Below are 13,707 nucleotides of genomic sequence, written 5' to 3' on the forward strand. Positions count from 1 at the left end.
CATTCATCTCCATGGTTACCACCCTCAGCAAGAGCTGGGGATTTCAGTGGGCATTCCTGGGAGGTAAGGGGGAGTGGCTACCAGTCGCTGGCGTCGGTGTCAGCAACTGCATCTAAAGACGCAGATGCACACACACACACACACACACACACACACAGAGGACTATCGTCTGGCAAATGATGCACCAAGCGTGTGTCTTTGTAGGCACATCGACGAAACCGCGCCGCAGAAACGGATGCACCAAAAGAAACAGCTGCTATTGCATCCACCTCGGAATCACCTTCTTAGTTTCCTGTTTAGCATATACATTCGGGCACGCCCACCTCCGAGTTCTCTTCACCGTTTGCGGACGTATATGGAAATGCACACAGTGGCACACAGGGCCTGATTCAGACCCGCTCGCGAGTGCTATGCGTTCGCAAGTGGGTCGATGGTGCCCCAGTGTGCGCACGAGGGAGCCAGCTCCGTCGAGCGCATGCGCGAGACCCGGATAGCGACAGGCAAACCATCGCTCTGGGTCTCATACCAAAGTGGGCGTGCTGTCGATGTTGAGTGACAGCACGCCCCCTTTGGTGGGTAGGCCGGGGGCGTGGCTGCCCAGACGGAGGCGTTCCCATGGGAACGCCTACCATCTGGGGCTGGCCCCACTGACATCACAAGTGATGCCAGTGGGAGTGTTTTTGGCTCTGTTAGAGCTGAAAGCACTCTGGGGCTTGCGGCAACGAGACCCTACCACAAGGGTCTCATCGCAAGCCCGATGGACGCGATGGTCTTGACCATCGCGACCATCTTCCTGGCCGCTCGCTATAGCTGTGGGTGGTCACCCACAGCTATGCGTGCGGCCAGGAGGCCGCTCTAATAAAACAGAAGGCCGGCCCTGATTCAGAGCGAGCGCTCTGTCAGAGCATCCGGCTCTGAATCAGGCCCACAGTGTAAAGTGGAACGTTCTTTCACTGTACTGTCTATTATCAATGTAGTCCACGATTCAGTCCTCACCGCCAGTTCTAGCCTCCCTCTGCTCTTCTAAGGTGCTGTCTGAAGGAACAATTTGCACCCCAGCATTCGCCTGCTAATCCGTTTGCTCGTGTGTAAAACAAATTGTTGCCGGTGTGTGAATGCATTTGGGCATTATTATATTTACTGCACTCTGCACATGTTGGATTATGTATTTGTCTCGAAGCTACTTCAGTGTTCCTGAATTCACCTTTGTAACTTAATACTATGGGCCCGATTCAGCAAGAAATAGATAACAATAAATGAACCTGTGCTTAACTCCTAATTGGTAAGGTTATATGCGGACACAAGGAGAGATTCCCACTCTCCTAATTCTGATCTGAATAAATACAATAGAGTCTGCGCTCAACCAGTAGGTGTTGGATGATAATGCCATAATATAAAGATAGTAAGCTAATGAGAATGAAATAATGCTCGTGGGCAGGAGTGATGTGTAAAGGGTTTATTGTGCCATGAAAATGCGGGGCAGAGGGATGATTGATAAGGAAGACACAATGCTTCCTGGTGATGTGGGAAGGGAATAAGGGTATGATGGGGCTGAAGCTGGTGATGAGGATAGGAAGGGGGTAAGACAAATAAAAAATAAAATAGAAAATACTGAATCAAAATGTCCGCTTGTTAAAGTCCAGGAGAACTCTGTCCTGGTGGGTGCTGGGCTCTGGAGGGGCGGCGTCCCGAGCTCTCCGGTCCAACAACTTACCCGGTCTTCTGTGTCTTCTTTAAGGTGAAATATGTGGGTTCCTACGTCTCTGCTGGTGTGTGCGCCCGGTTGTACACTCAACTAGATGTCCGTGTAATCACCGGGAGCGGCGAGACCGCCGGGTGCCGCGATCACGTACTACTTCAGTGTTCCTGAATTCACCTTTGTAACTCAATACTATGGGCCTGATTCAGCAAGAAACACAATTGCAAAGCTGCTTGCAGGCTATAGATATATGATGTATGCATGCAGGCTATAGATATATGATCTATGCATACAGGCTATAGATATATGATGTACGGTATGCACACAGGCTATAGATATATGATGTATACACACAGGCTATAGATATATGATGTATACACGCAGGCTGGTGGAGGGAGGTCGCATGTGGTCTAGCTCCTGAGAACTAGTGTGGTGTGAAATTACAGCCCACCTCCCTGAGGGCTCCCCCAGGCAGGATGCATCCTCCTGGGGCAGGGAGACCAGGGAAATCCCCTGGGAAGTAGCCTGGAAGGAAAAAGAAGGCAGAGCCAGTCATTGTGGCTGGTATTGATAGCCAGATTATCAGTCATGAAGCTGTTTCTAGCTTGCCGGAGGGGACACCGATGGATGCATGTGGGGCCCCTGTGAAGGAACAGGGGTCACGGCCTGGCAGCTCCAAACTACCTGTGGAAAACCCCCGGGATGAAGTAACCACTGGGGAGATTATGTGTACCTAGGATGGTGAAGAAGGAGAACCAGGTGAGGTGAAGCTATCGGATGGCGAGGATGTCCTGGCAAGTGAAGGAGAAGGTGATTGCCAGTGGCTGAGCACAGAACTTCTGGCTATGGAGGTGTGCAGGCTGCAATCGAGAATTACCTTTAAGAAAAAGAAGAGAAATAGCTGCCGTCCGTGGGAAAGACCGAAATTCCGGGATGAAATACAGCTGCTCTCACAATCCCTTGTAAGGGTTAAGGATGTTTTGGCTAACCGGCGCAGGGTGCTGAAACTCCAGGCATCGGTGGTATCCAGCGGCCTGCCGGTAAATCCTACGGCTGAAGTGGCGTCACAGGAGGAGGAAGACCCTCTCCTCATGGAGATCCGGAGGATGGAAGAATCCCCTGTGGTTGCGGACGGCAGTGATGGTGGGCTGGAGCCAAGTGGAGGAGGCACAGAGAAGGGGAAATCGAGCACCGCTGTCCCGGCAGGCTCTGGGGCCTGCACCAGCGGTGATGCTGTGGAGACTCTGGGGGAAACCCAGGGGAATCCCAGCGTGATGGAGGAGGAGGGCGGAGTAACGACAGCAGCATCCCAGGTTAGGGACGGTGGGGGGGATCCTGGTGACGAGGTGGGGGAGGCCACCTCCACTGTTTTGACAATGATTTCTCCTGAGCCTGTTCCGGCCGAGGGAGTGCTGGAAGGGCACCCGGTGTGGTCCGTGGTACGGTGCAATAGGTCGGTGAGGGCGATGTCGGGTGTGGAGGTGGAATGTTCTACTGGGCTGACAGTGACGGGAATCCCCCGTTTCTGGAACGGCTACGAACGGCGGTGCCAAAGAAGCACACAGATCAGGGCAGGTGGGAGCAAAGCTGGCAGATGTAACTGTGGACTATGGCCCTCATTCAGAGCCGTACGCTCTGAGCAGAGCGCACGCTCTGAATGAGGGCCGCCCTCCATAATTCTGGAGCGTCCTCCTGGACGCTCGTATAGCTGTGGGTCACCACCCACAGCCTATACGAGCGTGCAGTTTGATGGCCGCGATGGTCGTGACCATCGCGACCATCGAAACTGCGAGCCGGAGCCTGCGGTTGAGGTTTTCAACCGCAAGACCCGGAGTGATTTTGGCTCTATCAGAGCCAAAATCACTCCCACTGACATCACTAGTGATGTCAGTGGGCCGGCTTCTGACGGTAGGCGTTCCCTTGGGAACGCCCCCGTCAGGGAGGCACGCCCCCGGCACGCCCACCAAAGGGGGCGTGCTGTCAATCAACATCGACAGCACGCCCCCTTTGATCAGACACAACGAGCGAAGGACTTTCCTTCGCTCGTCACGTCTGGCGCATGCGCACAACGGAGCTCCCGCCGTTGTGCGCATGCGCAGTTCACAACATCGACCCACTTGCGAGTGGGTCTGAATCAGGCCCTATGTGCGAGGGAAAACTGCACGAGGACTGCCGGTATTGAAACGAAACAGTTTATTGCCTGAGGAGGAGAGGCTGCTTACAATCATGTACGGCGAGATGGATACTCCTGTACGTGTGAAAGCAGCAATTGATCTGATAAATAAGAACAATAGGGCTAAAGGTCTTGATGACAGGAATGTAAATGAGGGGGCTTCTACCTCAAAGGAAAAGGGGAATGTTGTGGAAAATGTTAAATCCGTGCCGGGAGTGTTCTCATATGCAGGGGTTCTAGCAAGAGATCGCCCTGTAGGTAAGAGAGTACAGGCTAGGTTAGAAGGGGATCAAGTTACCAAAAGGAAGAATTTGATACAGTTCAAGTTGGTGGGGGGGAGATGTAACTGATAAAAGTACCTTTTTGTTTTCTTTAGATACGGAGGCAAAGGACCTTTTCGCCTGTATCCACCCCCCCAAGTCGGTGGATTTTGATACAAGCCTCATGACAAATAGGGGCCTGCAAGTTTTTTGGGACAAATGGTTGTCAAACAGATTATGTAGCCCTTACTGTAAATACAGGGCGACAGTGCTTTCTAAACCTGATATTATGCACATCACAGTGTTGGTAAGGAATTAATCGATTCTAGTGGGGGACATAAAATTTGGTTGGCAAGACATTGTGAGATGATGTCGGAAATGAGGAAGACCAACTTCACATTGGACGTCTGGGATGGGGCTTATATGGCTCAAGTAAGATTACTTAGTACAGCATGGGGAATAAATCATATCCTGTCAGCTACTTATATAGGGAAGGATCTGGTGCAAGTGTTTTACCAGGGACAACCCAAGACTTGTTTCAAGTGTGGATAGGTTGGTCACCTGAGTAATGAATGTGGGGTAATTAAGTGTACGATGTGTGGGAGAGTTGGTCACACATCGAGATCATGCGAGACAGTAACATGTAATTTATGTGGAAAGGAGGGTCATCTGTATAGTAGGTGTCCTGAGGGAGAGAAGAGAGGAGGAGCAGGAAACATAGGAAAGGAAGATGGGTGGAAGTGTTAGGGTGGAGGATGGGAAGGCAGTGAGTTGGAGCATGAATGGGGAGGAGGATGATGGGTTTCAGGTGGTGAAGGCTAAAGGGAAGGCAAGTGTGGAGGATACAGTGACAAGCAATCGTTTTGATGTTTTTTCCACAGATGAGGAGGAGGAGGGGGAGATGAAAAGAATTAATGAGGAACTAGTGTTTGTTCCCAAAGTAACTAGGAGAAGCAGGGGGAGAAGTAGTCAGAAAGAGAGGAGAATAGGTTGTGGTGTTGGGATGAAAAGGAAGGAGGCAGGGAAGGAGGGAGAGGAAGGTAGGAAGCAGGAAAAGAGAAAGAAGATGAGAGATGGGGGGGGAGTCGCAGCAGGATTTGGAATGGGATAACATGGGGACTGAACTGCAGTGGTAGGTAAAGGAGGTGGTGGAGGCAGATCAGGAAGAAGTTGAGTCCTTAGAGATGGGGGAGAGGGGGAAGATTCAGGGCAGTGAGGCTGAAATAGACAGGCCTGTGGAGGTGCAAAGGGAATGTATGGTGATACAGATCACTGGCAGACCGCCAGATACTGATCCCCCTGATTTGGTGGTGGGGACAGGTGGGTTGGTTGGCGATGGTATAGGTGTTGAGGGTTTAGAGGTGGAGGGGGAGGGGGAGGAGGTCCCCCGGGAGAAGTAAGAGAAAGGTAAGTATGGTTCCAGTTTCTATAACCAAGAAATATGGATCCCCAGCCCATACGATGTGCCATGATTAATGTGGCTTCCGTAGTTTCCGACCGAGCTCGTTTTATGGCCTTTGATTTTTTCAACACAGTTGAGGTTTATTTATTGTATTTGCAATAGACTAGGCTAAGGGAGTTGGCTGCTCTGCATAGGGTAAAGAGGGAGTGGAAGAGGGGGCCATCTTTCTGGTCTCTTGCAGCTGAGCCGGGCGGTGGCGTGGCAGTACTTTTTACTGGTATGGTAACCATAAACAAGGTTATAGAGTTGCAACTGGGTAGGTGTATGGTTTTGGATGTCACCCTCAGAGGGTACGACCTGGCATCTATGGCGTGGGATAGAAAGTGCCTTTTCAGGGAGATAAAACCATTCCTCTTCACGGCCCGACAGGTTGTCTTTGGAGGTGCTTTCAACACCGTATTTCGGACTTTAGACAGGGGAGGCTCCAAAACAAGACTGGGCTATGATTCAAAATTTTTAGTTAGGATGATTAGGGAGGCTAGTCTGGTTGATGTGCATGTTCGTCATCACCCAGACATCACTGGTTTCACATACTGTATTTCAGTGGTAGTCGCAGATCTAGGATAGATAGGTTTTTTGTTAAGGAGACTCCGAAGACCTTGCCTCCTGAGGTGAGGTTGGTGGAGTTCTCTGATCACGTTTTTCTGAGTGTTTCCTTGAATGTTGCACATTCCCTTCAGAAGGGCAAGGGTGTGTGTTGTTTGGACTCTAACCTCCTGAATGAGGAATGGGTTAGACAATCTTTCAGCGACTTCTTCCAGGCACAGGAAACGCTGTTGGAGGCAGGGTGGAGTAGATCAGAGTGGTGGGAGGAGGTTAAGGAAAGGATTCAGAGTTTCTTCAAGCGGATCAGCAGAAATAAGAGCTTGAGAAAACATAATATCTACCAATCTTTGAGAAGGAAATTGGATTTCCTGATCTCTGAGCAGGGTGATGATGGGAAAATCTTCTGAGTGAAGGCTCGGATGAGGGAGTTGCAGTATGACCGGTTTTCCTCCTTGGTTCTGGAGAGGGATTACGGGATATACCACTCGCCCAATGCCTACCAGAGTTGTAGGAGGTCAGCTGAGGTGAAAGAAATCAGGGATCTGTGTGATGAGACCAGGGTGTCCTTCAGGAGAGTAGGCATCCTGGGTGTCATTGTGGAATATTACTCTGACCTATTGTCCGAGCAGCCACTTATTAGGGAAAGGATGGAGACTTTTCTGAGGGAAACATCTGGGCCAGGGAATCCTGATGCCTCTTTTGATTGCTTGGAGAGTGATATAGGGGTGGATGAGTTCAGGAAAGCGATTGAGGCATTATCCATCAAGAAATCTCCAGACCCGGATGGGTTAACATCCGAGTTATACAAGACCTTCTCGGACATCCTGGCCCCCCGGCTGTTGGAAGTGTTCAATACTGGCTTGGGGGAGGGGAATCGCCCCCGCTCCATGAGGTTGCCCTTATATTACTGTCCAAGGGTAAGGATTCCCTGTGTGTTGAGAACTGGCACCCCATAGCACTTCTCGGCACAGACAGGAAGATTTTGGCAAAAATTATTTTTAACTTGCTGATTGAGTTTTCAGAACAGCTGCTCTCAGCTTCTCAGCATTGTACGGTGAAGGGCCGTAGCACCTTTAGTGCTGTCCTAGGTGTCCGGGAGGCTGTTGAGCGGTGCCGTGCTGAGAAGTGGAGAAAGTATTTGCTGGCGCTGGACCAATCAAAGGCTTTTGACCGAGTATATGATGTATACACGCAGGCTATAGATAGATGATGTATGCACGCAGGCTATAGATATATGATGTATACACGCAGGCTATAGATATATGATGTATGCACGCAGGCAGCTTTGCAATTGCGATCCTTGCTATTATGCAAATACAGCCCGGCTCCGGCAGTAGGCGCAGCAGCCAATGAAAGACTGTCTGACTCTCATTGGCTGCCAAACAAACACACAGCTGCTGGGTAGCACCGATGGAGGTGTTTGTTACTGTGTAGTGCGGACCGCACCCCGTGCAGTCCATACTACACTGACCAGTGTCCTTGCCCAAGGCCGACGCCGCCCTGCTCGACCACCCTAGGTACGCCACTGCACAACACAATACCTTACGGTGCCTCTACGGCAGTGACACCCTATGGCTTTTTTAACACAGTGCTCCTAATGTTTTTTTCTACACAGTGCCTGTCTGAACACACAACACAGTGGGGGTTTTTTTTAATACAGTGCCTGAACACACAACACAGTGTTTTTTTAATCATACTTGCCGATATCCTTTTGGCCTTTTCCGGGAGGGAGGCAGCCAGGTCAGCTTACAGGGGGGCGGGGCCGGCAAAAGGGGGCGTCACTGGGACGGCACATGCCATTTGGGGGCGGAGTTATGGGTGGAGCCTCACATTCACATCATTTTGGCCCCACCCCCGCTACACAATGCCAAGATTTCTGGCATTGTGGAGCAAGGGGCGGGGTCATGATGACGCGATTCAGCGAGAATCGCGTCATCAGCCCACCAGCTGCGGGTGTTTCGGGTGGTATTGCGGGGGGGACTGGGGGGCCGGGAGGCCTGCTTACTTTTCCGGGAGGTCGGGAGCGTCACCCGATTTTTGGGAGGCTCCCGACCAAATCGGGAGAGTAGGCATGTATGTTTTTAATACAGTGCCTGAACACACAACACAGTGTTTTTTTAACACAGTGCATGAAGCCCTGAACACAAGAGTGCCTCACACTGCTCCTATGGAATAAAAAATGTAACAACACAGTGCCCCATTAACACAGTGCTCCTAATGGCATATATAAGAGCCTGAAAGTGAAGTGACAGTGCCTCACAGTGCTGCCACCCACAGTCCACACTTTCTCCCTCTAATCTCCTGTGTAAAATAATTCCCAATCACAATGGTGGGACTTTTATATTCGATCCAAAATTGATCAGATACCAGGAAGATGACACAATCCAAAACACACGAGATCCGGCGCCCGGTAAATTTACATTTTGCCTCCTTTTGGGATCCGAAGTTTGCGGGAAGACCCGAGCTGGGCTCGGTTTGACTCGTAACCCCTAAGTTCGGGGATGTTTGTGTTCCAGGAATCTGAACCCGCGTATCTCTAACAGCAAGATGTTAAATGCAGAAATGTGCGGTCCGGCTTTCCTGAAATACAAACACACCCGAACTAAGTCGAATCAAGTCGCAGTTTGGAATCACTTTGGGCTTCCGAGTCGAACCGAGTCCCGGATCGGATCTGCAGTCAGTTCGGAACTCGGATATAAAAACCGAACTGGGGTTTTGGATTGCATGTAAACAGGTCCAAATATGTCCAAATTACATGATTGTAGCTGTTTTTGTAGATTTATTATTGATTTTTAAGGAATCCAAAACCAAACCAAAACCTTGGTGCCTGTGTGACCCTAATGATTTTGGGTGGGGGGCGAACCAGAGTTAAAAGAAATCATTTGAGGAAGGATACAAGATAGCTTTTGGTGAGTACCTTTTCATTAGTCAAAAAATGGAGGGAAGAAACTCAGTGGAACCTGAGGAATTGGGGAACGTTAAAGAAACCGTTCAGTGAATCTCACTCACCGAATTATGGTGATTATTGTCCATGTTATAGTGGAACAGTGGAAAAAAATCCAGAGAGGACAGATTGCTGGACAGTACGGAAAAGGACTCTAAAGAAGAAAAAGCTGGAGTCTGACCTATTGCATAATATATGTTTATTAGGACAGCGCTTGTGGACTATTCCAAATAGTTTTTTCTTTGGTTCAATTGATATAGGTTGGGTCATACTTGTCTACTCTCCCGAAATGGTCAGGAGCCCCCCAGAAGAGTGGGCAATTCTCCCGGCCGGCGCCAACCCCCCCGCCGGCATGCGCTCTTTCCTTGCAATAGGTGGCCGGTCCGGGGGGAACTGATGACGCAATTCGCTCAGAATTGCGTCATTGTGGCCTCGCCCCCGGTTACACAGTGCTGGTAATCTCGGCAATAGTGTGTTGCGGGGACGGGGCCATGTTGACGCGATTGCGCTGTCATGCCCCGCCCCCAAAACTGTGTCACGCCCCCTTGCTATGCCGAGCGGGCTGCCTTTCTCGGGAGAGGCTGCCAGATTGTCAGCAAGCCTGGGTTGGGTGTACCTAGGAGTAGGACAAAGCGGAAGTCCAGGGCGCAAGTTGTAACTATTTTGTTTAAATTACTATTTATCAACTTGTCTGCCCTGTTAATCACTAAATTAAATGTTGCTTAACAAGCCGTTAATATAGTAGATATCATAAATGTATTCTATTTATTTGTTTATTGATTTATTTATTGATTTATTTAAATACAGAATCAGAGCACACCGATGTGATTACGCTTTTTGTCAAGATCCAAAAACTAAAGTTTTCAGCTGGTCTTTAGCATGTCCTTACCCATTGGAAGAGGTCCCGGAGTGCAAAGAGGCATGCGTTTAGGTCACTTTGCTTCTCCCCAATCTCGTAATGCGTACACACGTAACGATTTTTTTAACGACTTGTCGTTAACAACGTCGTTATCATTCAAAAGATCGTTCAGTTTCTGAGTTATAATGATGAATGTAATTGTTCAAGCGCGCTCCCGTTTGTAGTTTGTAGTAATCGTTCATCGTCCATTTCAGATTGTCCAACATAACCATTTTCATTAAGGGAAGGAACATTTTTCGTTCATCGTTGTAAAAATCGTTCACTTTTTCAAGGGAAAATCTGACAGAAAAATCGTTGGTTACAAAATCGTTACGTGTGTATGCACAAGGGTTGCCGACACTGAGCTCCCTCTTTCCGTGAGGGAGCTGTCCGGCAACCACACGGGGGAGTATAGCAGGCAAAAAAGGGGCGTGTCGCGGGGAAAGGAGGCGTGGTTCAGAGGATGACACGTCTTTTTGGGGGCGGGGCATGGGGCGTGACAGCACAATCGCGTCATCGTGGCCCCGCCCCCTCTTCACAATGCTGAGATTAATGGCATTGTGATGCAGGGGGCGGGGCTACGATGACGCGATTCAGCGCGAATCGCGTCATCGGCCCCCCGCTGCCGGGGTTAATGCAGGTGAGTCGCTGGGGCCGGGAGACTTGCCTGCCTTTCCGGGGGGCCGGGAGCGGCACCCGATTTTCGGGAGGCTCCCGGCCGAATCGGGAGGGTAGGGTATGGTATGCACCTTAACACTGCCGGGACAGGCCCCAGGAATGTAAATGTTTGTCACTGTCATTACTGGCAACAGTTACGCTTTTAAGTTTTGCCAGGACAGCTGCTCATTGGAGCAGATCTCTCATCCACGGTGCAATGATAAACTGCTCCGGAAAATCGTTTCTTCTTTTTGCCTTTAATAAACAAGCCACTATGAGCTATAATGTGCAGCACTTTAAAATGAATGACTTTGCAGGGAAGCCGGAGCCTGGGCACAAATGCTAAGTTACAGCCAAGACCCAGAGGAAGGTTATATCCTGCAGGGGTGACCTCCTGTGCTGGCCCCCGGCTGCCCTATGTCTTCACTAAAACCAGCTCATTTAGAAAGCGGTGCAGTGATGGACAGCAAGCGACCCCGACTTTGATTTATTCTCTGATAATTGAGTGACAAGGGGAGGAATATTTTAAAGTCGCCATTATTAAATAGAAACATAAAATTTTACGATATATAAGAACCATATGGCCCATCTAGTCTGCCCTTTTGGGGTTAGGGGTGGGTTAGGTTGGCGTCGGGGGTTAAGGTAGGTTATTAGTGGTTAAGGGTTGTTTGAGTATTAGTGTTAGGATATTAGCGTTAGGGGTTAGTGCTAGTATACAGTTATTTGAAATGAATAATTTAATTAGACACTAGTTATACAACTTTTACACCGACCTAAAAATCCCGGGTTGTTGCGCATCAACCCAGGATTTTTGTCTGTGTAAATGGATCCCACTCGGGTAGTTTGCAGGGTTGGCCATGGGTTGTTCACGTGCCACCCTGCGTGTAAACGGCGCGATCCGGGTCACAATGACCTGGATTGTCCCGCATGACGCCCGATTGGCCGACTTCAGTGGCGGTTGGAGATGACATCACTGCAGACCCGGCTCCGGTGTGAACGGCACCGACTCTGGAATTTCCTGAGTCGGCGCCGCAGTTTGAATGGGGTGAGTTCCGAGTCTGATCCGGATTGGAACCCTGTTCCAACCCCAGGGTGAGACCCGGAACCCTGGTATAAAAGAGACATTAGTGATTGATCAGGGTAGTCACTGGTACCGACATGAATGGGGGACATGTGGGCAGATCTGAGTGTGGTCTGGGGCACTTTAGAGATAGGGAATGCATTTTGTGCCCGAGAGGGCATGTGGAGGGATTTTGTTGCAATTGGGGGGGGGGGAGGTCTGGGGGCATATGGGAGAATTGTGACGCAAGTGGGGGGTCTGAGTTGCATGTAGGGGTGCAGAAGTCATTTTGGGGCTGTTTTTTTTTATTATTCAGATTAAGGGTATTATGTTGCCCTGTATAAGTTAGAGGGCCACACACGAGACCCAGGAAACGTATCACCTGGCCCATCGCTGACGTAGCAAGAATAGAAAATAAAACTTTTTCGTAGCAGCCAGATGGAACCCATTTTACAACGGTAACAACCAGCCCCTGTATGAGTGAACTGTAACACAATACTTTTCACCTCCAGACCATAGCTCAGTAAAACCTGTTTGTTCCTACTCTAAAGATTGCCGGAGCTGTCTGAGCAGGGGAAGACCTCTCACCTGCCCTGTGCTTGCCCCTCTCATAAATGTCTAGACCAGGTGGATGTGAATTGACAGGTACATTAACATTTACACAGGAAATCTCAAAGAGAAAGCGGCTTTAAGATTACAGCAAACGCAGCTGATTGGCTTCAATATTTTTTTAGGAAATATAAGGACATAACTGGGAACATTTATCAATCCACAGTAACCAATCAGCAGCTGATCTCTCTGTTTACTTAGACAATAAAAGTTTTGCTGCAGATCATCGCACTCTTACAGTATATTTAGTTTGTAAATGACCCTTATCAAACAGCAGTAAAGAGTATGTGCTTATAAAACAAGTAATGCACTCTAAAATAATGTTATATACCAAAACATACATAAATTGAAACTCTATTTGTTACGCTAATATTAGGTTACTGTGTCCTTCCTGTTAATCATTTTACTTGACATACAGTAATGCAAACGGACCGCTCCAGCACACATTTGTACAGGTGCCTTTGACATATGGGGCTTCTGTATTGTATGTTTGACGGACACAGGCAGAGGCCGGGGAATAACACAAGCAAATGTAATATACATTAACAAGACAGCTCTCACCTGGGAAGAGGTGTTGTCTGGTCCTCTCTCCTGTTGCACACAGCTGACACTCACTGCAGAACTCGCACACAAGGTGTCGCCTCTCGTCATTCACTCCTCTGGTGATCCCGCAGCAGGACTCACCTGCTTTACCCAACCTTTGCTCATGGTTAGCCTTCTCTTCCTCATTCCATGTCACAGATAAACACCTACTGTAACTTAGTGAACTGTGCTGCTATGCTACATCACAAAGTGCAGGACTGGAAGTGCCAAGAGGAAATGCAGCCCGTGTTACATAATATAGTTTAGTGCTAGGGGCAACGATATACGAAATACGTGATACTGAGATACACATAAACAGTCACGGGGAAGAGAAAGTACAACCTCTTACAAATCTGCATTTTTTTTAAATATTACTATACCATTAACAAGTATCTGGTCCTCACTGAGTCCTAAAAGTGTTATAAATCTAATCTCATGTGACAAATAACTCATAACAGACTTTACTGCCATCATTTATTCAATATAGGAAGCAGCGAACACCCAGAAAATCATGCGGAAGCTGATTTACGTAACCTACCTATGTAAGAAAAGCCCAATGCTGGCTATACCAGAGATATCTCCTGCATTGGTGTGGTGTCCCAAATAAGATTTATTTGTATGTTTACTATGTTGTGGTATGGGGATTATCATCAGCAACACTCGAGTTAATTCCCCCTATCACACCACAGCAGAGAGGCAAGGATTACTCCCATAGACACAGACAGTAATCAGACCAGAATATAATATATTGCTATAATAAATATTTATTATTATGGACACCACTAAAAAGGCTAGATATTCACAATACCTTATTGAC

The 13,707-nt window shown here is 48.8% G+C and overlaps 1 protein-coding gene across 1 annotated transcript in view; it reads right to left on the minus strand.

Annotated features, from left to right (window-relative positions):
• Positions 1-13,037, minus strand: part of LOC148505932 (uncharacterized) — a 238,640-nt gene extending 225,603 nt beyond the window's left edge. The window contains exon 1 of the mRNA XM_088447532.1: positions 12,870-13,037. The gene's annotated coding sequence lies outside the window, so the exon portion shown is untranslated. The remainder of the gene's footprint in view (positions 1-12,869) is intronic.
• Between the last annotated feature and the right edge of the window lie 670 nt (positions 13,038-13,707).

This window comes from Taudactylus pleione, unplaced genomic scaffold (genome assembly GCF_031769625.1).
Source record: "Taudactylus pleione unplaced genomic scaffold, aTauple2 ptg000434l, whole genome shotgun sequence".
NCBI classification, from domain to species: Eukaryota; Metazoa; Chordata; class Amphibia; order Anura; family Myobatrachidae; genus Taudactylus; species Taudactylus pleione.